Source organism: Martes martes (genome assembly GCF_963455335.1).
Source record: "Martes martes genome assembly, chromosome: 8".
Classification (NCBI taxonomy): domain Eukaryota; kingdom Metazoa; phylum Chordata; class Mammalia; order Carnivora; family Mustelidae; genus Martes; species Martes martes.
Window position 1 is genome coordinate 36,462,882 of NC_137895.1, and position 12,203 is coordinate 36,475,084.

Consider the following 12,203-nt stretch of genomic DNA (forward strand, 5'->3'; position numbering starts at 1 on the left):
CTCCATACCATCATCTTTTTTTTAATCATATACCAACTTCCCTAAAGCTTAACATTTATTTATTGTCAACTGATGCTATGTTCTTAGATAAATTCTCTGAATAATGTTTTTCCCCCCCAAGTACTCTTCTCTCTCTAGATATACTTCCTCAGTAACCATTTGAATATTCATAACTTAGACAACCATTTATGGATCTTGAGCACTAACTTTCCTATGGGCTCTATGTTGCACATTGGGTATCTTTATCATTTGGGTGTTGCACAGACAGCATATCCAATATTGAACAATAACCCCCCTAATTCTCAAGCAACCCTAGACTTTCTTCCTCAGTAAATGGCCATACTACTCAGCTAGCCAACCAAACTAGAAACCTAGTGGGGAGGTAAAGGGTGAGTATCTTAGACTTCATTCTCTCCCTCACCTATGATACACAATCAGAAACGAAGACATGATGATTTTACCCCTTGGATTATCATTATTTTTTTATTTTCCATTTCTACTTCCTCTGCATTAATCCAGGCATTATCACTTTTCATTTAGGTTTCTGAAATGGGCTCCTAACTGCTGTCCCAGCCTCCTGCTAGATTCTACTCCAATCCATCCTTTAGCCTATAGTCACAGTGATTTTTCTAAAATAGAAATATAATCACATCACTCTTTTCTCAAACTCCCTCAATGAAACCTTATGCTGTGAAAGGAAATGTACGTCTTTAGCATGGCATTCAAGGTCTTCTAGATCTAGGATCCTGTCAAACCTCTTTGTGATCTTATCTCCATACTCAATTGTTCACATCAAATCTACCTTCAGGCCCCTATAGGGGCATGATCTCTCATGTTTTTGAAATAATTGTTGCTAATCCTTATTGAAAGGTTACTATTTACAAAGATCTCTGTTAATTGATCTAATCTTTCTCACAACCCCAAGTGGTCTGTTACCCTAACCCAGTTGACAGACCAAAAAAATGAGCCACAAATCGGTTACTTAACCTAACCAAGGTTACACAGCTAGTGAGGGACACAACTAGAATTTGAACTCTTATCAGTTTCTCTACAGAACCCACTCTTTTAACCACTGTATATAGTACTACCACACTGCCCCTTCTCCTGGAAGACCTTTCTTTTTTCACTTTGCTTACCTCATACTTACTCTTTATCCACTTAATCTGGCTTCTCCTTCCATCAGATTTCTGAAAAACTTCTCACAAAAAATATCAGTGAACTCCAAACGAAAATTTTCCATTCTCTTCTTACTTGATTCTCAAATGCTTTCAACCACTGGTCAATCCATAGGCCCTGAAATATCTTCTTCTGTGGTTCATGTGATGATATTCTTTGGTCTTTCTAATTTATCTCTGAATGTGCTTTCTCAGCCTCCATTGTTCTTCATCCTCCTCTACAGAATCTTGTACTGTCATCATTAAAGATTCAGTCCTACTTTTCCCATTCTTCTTTCCCTATGCTTTTTGTCCTAGCTTCAATTTCCATCTATATGTTGATAACTTCTAAACTTGTATTCATGCTTCCTTCCCATATAGGCCCTTACGCACCAGCGCTTCTTTAACATTGCTTGAATTTCTCGAAAGCACACTACACTCAATATATTCAAAATGGAATTGTCAGTTTTCTCCCAAATATTGCTCTTCAGTGTACCTCAGCACTGCTTTTCATCTAGTTAAATAATCTAGACAACTGTTACAGCCCATTGACCAAAGAGGAGTAGGAAAAAACCCCCTGTAGTCCACCTTAGATTTATTTCACTTACTGCAGCTGAGGGAATGCACTCCAGGGGAACTGTAGGTTGTCTCAATAAAGTAGAGTTTTAGGAGCTTCTTTCAGGCTTTAGGCCTATATTGCATTGTTATAGAGAGGATTGAAAACCATGGGATCCAGTTTTGAATTGGAGGTTGTCAGAGACCTAGGGAAATCTAATGACTGGCTTTGCTTTATTTTTTAAATTTATTTTATTTGTGTGTGAGAGAGAGAGCATGTGTGTGCATGTGCAAGAGCAGGGGGAGAGGTAGAGGGAGAGGGGAGGGAGGTCAAGCAGACTTCATGCTGAGTGCACAGTCTGCCATGGGGCTTGATCTCAGGACCCTGAGATCATGATCTGAGCCGAAATAAAGAGTTGGATGCTTAACTGACTGCACTCCCCAGAGGCCCCTTTGCTTTTTTAAAAAAACAGAACACTAAAGTGGGCTGAGGGTGGTCACTGCTAAAGAAGTAGGAGTCAGCTACATGTTAGAAGAGAGGATGTTGACAATGATCTTGTCTTTGTTTCAAGTATGCCATTGAGTGAATATTAATCATAATTGTCATTTATTTTATATTTTATTATCTCCAAGTTTTAGCTAGGTAATTTTGGGAAAAATGACTTGAAGTCTCAGTTTTAATTTTCTAGTACAAAAAAACAAAAGAATTATCTATTATCACTTCAGACAGAAAACTCAAAATTACTTTACATATTGTTTTAGTTGCACACATATTTTCTTTCACTTTAGTACTGAAACATTCTTTAGGTTTCTAAGAAAACCCCCCAAATATTATTCTGGCCATTTGCAAAAAGAGTTCTGATTGGCAGACTCTGATACCTACCCATTTAGAGGCAGGACAGCCAAGAAATCATCAACTGCTTGAGGTCTAGAGGGTTATGCATCCACCAATATCTTGCTTTTCTCAAGAGGAAACTGAAAAAATGGAAGAAGACCAACACAGAAGACCCTCAAATGATCAAGTGGTAGGATAGTTGCTGTAGTGGTTAGGTAGTTAGACTCTCAAGCCAGAACACCTGGATCTGAATCATGCCTTTACTGTTTCATAGCTTTCTTCCTGCGTCCTCCTCCCTGGAGTAAGTTGCTTGACCTCTTTGTATCTGAATTTCCTCTGCAGTACAGCAGCAGAAATAATATAGTCCCTTCCTCTTAGGATTATTGTGAGGATTGAATAAGTTAATAAAGTACTTAGAACAGCACCTAGCACGGCATAGGCACTCAATAAATATTTACTTGGCATTATTATTTTAACCCATCATGTCATTTGGAGTTTAAAAAACCTTTTAAAAATTGAGTAGTTGCCAAGGACACTCTATGAATGGTATGTATGTAAGAGAAATATAAAGTTGGAGTCACCTCTAAAATTTTTTAAACAGATCTGGCCACTCAAGAAGACTCCTTCAGAGAGAGCTGCACAGATGCCAGCACATTTGAGAATAGTGAATCTGGAATTATGTTAACATATTGGAACCTTCCATGGAGACTGGGATGGTGAAAGAGCAATTTGAATAGTAGACTTTCAAAACTGTCAAGGAAATTGATGATGTATTCCTGCTTGCCAGGAAGGGGCTTATGCAACACCTTTGGACTGAATATGAGGCCAGTAAAAATGGAACTTCTGGGGAGATTCAATTTAATCTATAACTGAATTCTTTTCTTCCTGTCAAGCTGGCCATTTTGACATCTATTAACTATACATGTAAGTGGAGTAAATATTTTTTTGATTATGACATCTGTTTAAATTGGCCTTCTGTGTCTGTTCATACTTTCGGTTAAACTGAAACGCTGTTAGCATTTACTAGATTGGAGGTGGTTTCTTTGGTCCAGAGAAAAAGTTTGCAACCAAGAATAAATAAAGATTATTTTTTAAAATCATATGGAGTACATAAGAAAGTTCTTTGTATCTTTTTATTTCGTGACTGGCCATTTGTGCGTTTTTGGAGGGTATGTTTAAGTTTATTGGCACATTTATGTAGAAGACTTGTTATCTTATTTTTTTAAAAAGATTTTATTTATTTATTTGACAGAGATCACAAGTAGGCAGAGAGGCAGGCAGAGAGAGAGGAGGAAGCAGGCTCCTCGCTGAGCAGAGAGCCCGACGCAGGGCTCAATCCAGGACCCTGGGATCATGACCTGAGCCGAAGGCAGAGGCTTTAACCCACTGAGCCACCCAGGCACCCCGAAGACTTGTTAATTGATTTGTCAAGTCATTCACAGATTGCTTGCCTATGCTACCTTGTATTTTACGTACAAATATCTAGGCTGGAGACTATTCAAGAAGCTAGAAACAACCTAAAGGTCTAACAATAAAATAATGGGTAAACAGAATACATCTCATTAAGATGGACTTTTATGAAATCATTAAAAATGATCATTATGAAGGCAGTGTAGAATCATGGGAATATGCTTCTTATATAATATTAGGTAAAAGAGGCAAAATACAGAAGGGTATGTTGACTATTAAGGGAAATACAAACACTGTATGCATTTGGACCAACTGAAAATAACTACTCCATAGTGGGAATATGAGTAATTTAAATATATTTTCTTCACTTCTCTTTAACAATAAAAGAAAAAGTAAAGAGCTTTAAATGGCATGACCAAATTATTTAAGAGTCAGATTCCTCACTCATTTTTCATGGATTTGTAAAAATGACAGCTTGTGTGTTAAGGCAACTTGAACTCCAGCCCAAGAACCTGACTTGTTTGTCTCAATAGATTCACTGTATCTTGACTTTCTTTCTTTTTTTCTTTTAAAGATTTTATTTATTTATTTGACAGACAGAGATCACAAGTAGGCAGAGAGGCAGGCAGAGAGAGAGGAAGGGAAGCAGGGTCCCCGCTGAGCAGAGAGCCCGACGCGGGGCTCGATCCTAGGACCCTGGGATCACAAGCCGAGCCGAAGGCAGAGGCTTTAACCCACTGAGCCACCCAGGCGCCCCTATCTTGACTTTCTTAATAAATTCTGTGCAAATTTCAATCCCAAAGGTTTGCTATCTGTATTAATATGAAAAGATCTCATGGGTGAAAAGATACCATAATCAGAGATAAACAGGAGAAGCACAGCATAGGGTGTGGAATGTCCACCAAAAGATATAATGGCCTTCTGAAGAGCCATTCATAGTTGCTATATAAATTTTTTAGAAGTTAGAGTTTCGAGAGATATACAGATAAAATACAGATTATCACATTCTTAAAATTTACTTCCACATTAAATCTTTTACATTGCAATTAAAAGACACAACTATTAAAAGAAAAGTGGTTGCAAAAAACCCACAACTCAAAACCCAAAATTCATTAACAAGCCCTTTTGGAGTAATGCCTCTTAAAGAACGTTAGCTAAAGGCAGAGGGGGCTTGTGAAAATCTGGTTTCCTTTTTATTTATTCTTCGGCAGTGACTGAAGAAAGGGGGATCTAACCTTCTTAGATACAGACCTCTTGAGCATGAGCCAAGATGTAGGTCCATTTAGGGCAAGGTTGTGAGTACCCTTAGGATTTGCATTCTCCCTAACCCTGGGATGGAATGCAATAGACACTACAGAGCCTGGCAGGGTATTCCATGTTCTTGGGCATAAAACTATCTCAGAGGAACTATTTGAAGACTGACTTATCAAATGATAAACACTTGGATATTCCCTTAAGATGCCCATTCTAACTAAGTAGATTTGGGGTAGGGACTGAGGTCCTGTATTATAAGAAGCTCCCAGGTGATGCTGATGCTGTTGGTTCACGGATTGCATTTTTGAGTAATAAGCTCTAAGCTCGGTTTACTTGAGAAAAATAAGGAATGAAGGAAATTTCCTGCTTAATCTTTGCTTTCCATATATTATCTATAACTGGTAACTAATCTTTGGACAGGGAAGTACGTCATGGAGTGGACTCCAATTTTTTTTTTTTTAATCACTCTAGGAGTCAGAAAGATCAGTATTGGTCACTAAGAAATACACCCTGTAACTCTTATGTTGAGGTCTTTATTCATTGCTCTGTTTTCAGCGGCTTTTGGGAATATTATTGCCTTAACATTATGATGTGTGCACATCCACCTGGATGGCTACTTTAGAAATTTCATTTATAAACAGATCTGTTTATAAAATCCCTTCTCTGATTCTTTTCATGACCCTTTTATATATGATATGTAAAATGCCAGGGTATTTGTTATTTAATAATCAGCAATTGTCTTTAGGTTTGTTCTTAGTAATTAATTTTTAATTAAAATAAAATTAAAGTTAATGTCTTTGGCAGGAAACCTATTGGTTTTCATTGATCTTCCTAATTTATTTTTAAAAAAGATTTTATTTATTTATTTGTCAGAGCGAGAGAGGGTGGCAGGCAGAAGGAGAAGCGGGCTCCCCGCTGAACAAGGAGCCTCATGTGGGACTCAATTCCAGGACCTTGGGATCATTACCTGGGCTGGAGGCAGACGCTTAACCAACTGAGCCAACCAGGCATCCCAGATCTTCCTAACTTATAATTAACCACTATTATTTGTGTTCCAGTCTTTCAAAAGTCGCCTCACAATGCAACTTTTAATTTTAAATTACAAAGTTCTGATTATACCTTATCAAATACTTATGAGACAATAAAAACTAAGTATGAAATACAGTACCCAAAGTAGTAAAAATGAATACCTTACTTCAAATGTCAATGGGTCTTATTATTGAATTATTTTTTTAAACCTGCCAACAGTGAGAGACAGGAGGAAGCAGGCTCCCCGCCAAGCAGAGAGCCCGATGTGGGGCTCGATCCCAGGACCCGGGGATCATGACCAGAGCCGAAGGCAGAGGCTTTAACCCACTGAGCCACCCAGGCACCCCGAGAACACATTTTTATAGAAAACATACCTACATTTTTTTTTTCTATTTGCTTTATTTGTATAGTGTTCAATATAGTACTAGACCTTAATTCTTTGGCTCACAAAAACTTGGAGACCACAAAGATAGACAAAAGTAAAAAACAAAAGGGTGGTCTTTAAGCAGATATTGGGCATTCAAATAACTATGCTTGGGGCGCCTGGGCAGCTCACTCAGCTAAGCGTCTGCCTTCGGCTCAGGTCATGATCCCAGGGTCCTGGGATTGAGCCCTGAGTTGGGCTCCTTGCTCAGCAGGAAGCCTGTTTATCCCTCTCACACTCTTCTTGCTTGTGTTCCCTCTCTCGGTGTCTGTCAAATAAATAAATGAAATCTTAAAAAAAAAAATCACTATGCTTTCAGGATAATAATTCCTAGAGTGAATGAGAAATGGGTGAATCATTCTGAAGTATTACTGCTTGCTCCGTGGATGTATACTACGGTTATGATTATTAAGGATCTATATCCCTAATGCACGTTACTGAACTACTTTGTTGTTCCAAAGATGTTCAATGAAGTTTTGTTGGATTTTCTAGTGTCTTAGTTGATGAGAAACACACATACTCTGTTCTTTGAAAAGCTACAGAAATTTGGTCTTCTGTTTCCTATCTTTCGAAGATGGCACTTCTCATCTGGCCAACAAACAGCTATCCTATCCTCCTTATGCATTTGCATCTCTCTACAATAGAGAGGTTGGAATCTAAAAATCAAGACATAAATGTGCATACAATGTCACTCCACAAGACACCAATGACCTATGACCTTCAGAGGCTCTGTAACATTGCTTTATTTACTTAACAAAACTCCATGAGATTTTAATTTTCATAATAAAAAGAATGGTTAAGGAGATCTTGGTTGAATTTACTATGGTTTCATTAATCTTAAAGGTAGAAATTATGCTATTAACAGCAATAATTTTAATGAAATCCTTTCTTCTCCAAGCATGTACAACCAATTTATTAGAATGAAAACACATTACCAATAATCTCATCAACAAAAGTAGATATCAAAACTGTGCTAAAGATCTAAAATATGAAGCATATTTTAAAAGAATTTCAAATCTGTTTATTTTCAAGACAACAGTATTTGCTATCAATGAGAGCAAAGTTAACTAAGAAAATAATTTACCTTGCAGTAGTTTCAATATCTACACTCTAAATGTCGACCCTCAAAAAGTCTAAATATCATTCCTCAGTACAGTGTAATGGGCACTTCAGGGATGGCTTCTTGAACCTAGCAGAAACTGGTAATGTGAATAGTTTTGGAGCCTTTAAAGGGAACAATTCATATACACAGAAAGATATTTCGCATTCCAATATATGTTAAAAGTAAATCTCTTTGCCTTCAATATTACTTTTAGTTCTGTTCTTCTAAGTTAGCTTAAGTAGAAATACAACACTTAATTTTTTCATGATTTAAAGTCTCTTCGTATGCCTTTATTCATAGAGGTTTACCTGCAGCTATACTGTCTATTAAAATTAGAAATATTCTGAAGTTACCAGAATACAGAGATGTTTGTTGTTATAATCAAATGGTATCTGGAATTGTTTTATCTTTCCCCTGAAACACATTATTTGAGTATACTTTGCTTGACGGAAAACCATCATTGAGACTTTTGCCTAAAGAGTTGTAGCAGTAATAGAAGACTGGATTCTTTCCTGAGAGGGGAGCTAACTCAGAATATATGTGCACTTAGTTCAACATGATTAGCTAATGCACACCAAGTCCCATGTTGACCAAATGGTGAATTTTAGGTTGGAATTTGTACACTTTTTTTTTTTTTTAAAGATTTTATTTATTTATTTGACAGACAGAGATCACAAAGTAGGCAGAGAGGCAGGCAGAGAGAGAGAGAGGAGGAAGCAGGCTCCCCGCAGAACAGAGAGCCCGATGCGGGGCTCGATCCCAGGACCCTGGGATCATGACCTGAGCCGAAGGCAGAGGCTTTAACCCACTGAGCCACCCAGGCGCCCCGGAATTTGTATACTTTTTTTTTCCCTCAAATTCAACATGTTCAATCATAACTGTCTGAGTACAAGTTAAAGGCTTCTCCTCCCATGAGATTTAAATACATGCTACTTTGTTCTGTGCTGAAATGTGTTAACTCTCTTATTCTGGATTGTGCATTGGAAAACTCTAATAAAAACAGCATAATTTTTTTAAAGGTCTTCCACTGACAGAACATCTGCAAACTTAATGAGGCAATCCATTGAGATAAATACATCAACTAATAAATCCCCGTACATGCAGCCAGTAGCATCACTGGCCAAGTACAAACCATCTGGGGAGGTTTGGAGACTTTCAGTTCCTTTGGTCACAGGTTAGCAAAGCACATATTTTACATAGCAGATTATTTCTTAAACAGTCCTCCTACCTGAAAATAAGCCATTCTACTGACCACATTTAGAAACAACCTAAAGGAACCTATAATTAAAGAGGAGAATGGAACAGAAGTGAACAGTTTAGGACAAAGGTAGCTCCGAGTAAAGGACTATGTGTTTATGTACATACTTTTTTTTCTTCCCAAATGTCATTATCTAAATCTTAACTCTTCCATATGCCTCTTATATGTGTTTCAATGAATATATTATAAACTCCTCAAGATTAGGAACTGTCATAGTCTAGTTCTATGAATCTTTCTTCCCAACCTATAGTGTCTAGAATAGTCTTGGTCATAGTATTGCAAACAGAACGTGGTTGACTGAATTTTGTGCCACATCTACAAAGTACTTTTATTGAGATGTGGGAAATTAATAAAAGATTAATTGCAGATTCAACTTAATAGCTGTATGAATATTCATATTTTATTTTCCTTCTTGAGGCTGTTTTGGCATACTCTGTTTCTTTGAAAACTTTTTCCATTTCATGCATTTATTGTCATAAATGTATTGGCAAATTTCTTGGCATGTTCCCTTTTATTTTTTTTTATTTTTATTTTTTTAAAGATTTTATTTATTTATTTAACAGAGAGAGAGAGAGAGAGAGAGGGAGAGATATCACAAGGAGGCAGAGCAGTGTTGGGGCGGGTGGGAAGCAGGCTCCCTGCTGAGCAGAGAGCCCAATGTAGGGCTTGATCCCAGAACCCTGAGATCATGACCTGAGCCAAAAGCAGAGGCTTAACCCACTGAGCCACCCAGGCAACCCGGCATGTTCCCTTTTATACTCCTGATACTGATTATTTGTATGTTTATCTTTTTAATGATTAGTCTTGCCAGAGTTGTATGAGTTTTATTAGTTATCGAAGAACCAACTTTTGAAGGTGTTAATTGTCTCTGTGTATTTCTTTCACTAACAATATTTTGATTTTTAGTCTCTTTCTTTTCTAATATGTGTTCAAAGCTAATGTTTTCTTATGTTATGGTTTATCTCATCTCACAAGTTTTGATGCGCAGTGTTATCATTATAATTCAGTTATTTTCATTATTACTCAAAATATTTTCTTTTTTCCTTCTTTTTTTAAAGATTTTATTTATTTATTTGACAGACAGAGATCACAAGTAGGCAGAGAGGCAGACAGAGAGAGAGGGGGAAGCAGGCTCCCTGCTGAGCAGACAGCCCAATGCGGGGCTCGATCCCAGGACCCTGGTATCATGACCCGAGCTGAAGGCAGAGGCTTTAACCCACTGAGCCACCCAGGCGCCCCTACTCAAAATATTTTCTGATTTCCACTGTGATTTCTTCTGAGACTCAAAAGTTGTTTACATGTATAATTCTTAAGTTTAAAGCATACGGGAATTTTCTACTTAGATTTAAAACAATTTTTTTAAGCTTAAGTGCATTGTGGGTCAGAAGCTATAATTTCCATTTTTTGAAAATTTATTAAAATTTATCTCAAAGCCCAGCACATGGTCATTTTTAAAAAAATATTCCACGTGTACTTGAAAAAATGATGTAGTGGTTGGGAACAGTGTATTGTATTTGTCCATCAGGTCAGTTTTACTTTTCTCATTGTTCAAATCTCATATCTTTATGATTTTGGTTGCTTTTCTCATAAGATAGATGGGAGCATGAAAATATTCCCAGCATGATTGTAGATTTATTTCTTTTATAGTTAATTTTTGTTTTAATATTGATTTAAAATTTAATTTTGTTTTTAATATTGAGATTATGTTATTAACTAAATGCCAACTTATAATTATTATACTTCCTGGCAAATTGAAGCTTTTTCATTATGAAGGATTTCTCCTTATAGTCAAGAATTTTTTTTTTGCCTGACATTAACTAATATCTACTCTGATATTCATACATTTTCCTTTTGATGAATATCTGCAAATATGCCTTTTTTATTACTTTTGAACTTTTTGTACCCTTGTTTTAGTTCTGTTTCTTCTAACAAACATGTTATTGGGCACTCTTTTTCCAGTAAGTCAATCTTTTTGTTTTATAATTGAAGCATTCAATTTATATTTAATGGAATTACTGATATATCTAGATGTAAGTCTACCATCCTACACTATTTGCTGAATATATTTATGTACCAAGAATTAATTGCTTTCCATTGAGAACTGCAACCATCTGCATTAATCTGACAGAGCTAAGGGGTCTAAGAACTGAGACCACCTAAAACAACATGATTTGTTTGTTAAAGAAAAACTTTCAGAGAGGGGAGACGAACCATGAGACTGTGGACTCTGAGAAACAAAGTGAGGGTTTTGGAGGGGTGGGGAGTGGGGGGTTAGGTGAGCCTGGTGGTAGGTATGAAGGAGGGCACGTATTGCATGGAGCACTGGGTGTGGTGCATAAACAATGAATCTTGGAACACTGAAAAAAAATAAAATTAAAAAAAAAAAAAAAAGAAAAACTTTGCCCAGGAGAGTTAAGACTATAAGCCAATAAATAACTTCATTGTTTCAGGAAAAACTCATATATTAATTTATCTTGGACAATCCGCTCACCTTGGCAAAAAGCTCACTTATCAAGTAACAGTTTGCTTATCAAGACTGGCTTCAAGACCTTTCCCTTGCTATCGGTACCAATCATAAAACTATTGTCATGAACTTTTCCAAACTGTGGTCTGGTCCCCACCTGAAAAGAGCCACCTTTTTAAACCACTTGAGCCCAGACTTTACAGTCCTGTAAATATCGTCTCCTAACTTCACCTTCAGAAACTGTCAAGGCAGAATCCTTTATTACTACAGAGAGTTCTAATAAACTTAATTTTGCTTTATTAACAGATTCCCTGGGGATATTTTGGGGGAGTTCAAAAACATATTTATTCCTTTAATCCCCGTAACCACCTTATAAATAAATTCTATTCTTATGTTCCTTTTACAGATGAGAAATTGAGGCAAAGTGAATACTAAAGTGGCTTACACAAGGACACACAACACTTTAACTCACAAGAATCTAAACTATGCTACTAATATTACTGAGTCTATCCGTCCCCGAAGTCTACCTTTGAAGATACCATAAAGGATCCTATGTCCTGACCCTCTAGGCCCTATGCAATGATTATAGTAATTCGTAATTTTGTTGTCTTCCTCGCTAGACTGTGAGCTCTTTAAGAACAGGGGCATGTCTTGTTTACCTCCATGCTGCCAGTGTGGGGCATAACCTCTGACACATGATAATCATTCAATAAATGTT

The 12,203-nt window shown here is 36.9% G+C and overlaps 1 protein-coding gene across 1 annotated transcript in view; it reads right to left on the reverse strand.

Moving 5' to 3' along the window:
* Positions 1-1,967: 1,967 nt before the first annotated feature.
* METTL25 (methyltransferase like 25) overlaps positions 1,968-12,203 on the reverse strand; it is a gene marked incomplete at its 3' end in the record, with an annotated part of 136,483 nt that continues 126,247 nt past the window's right edge. The window contains exon 13 of the mRNA XM_080810771.1: positions 1,968-2,684. The remainder of the gene's footprint in view (positions 2,685-12,203) is intronic.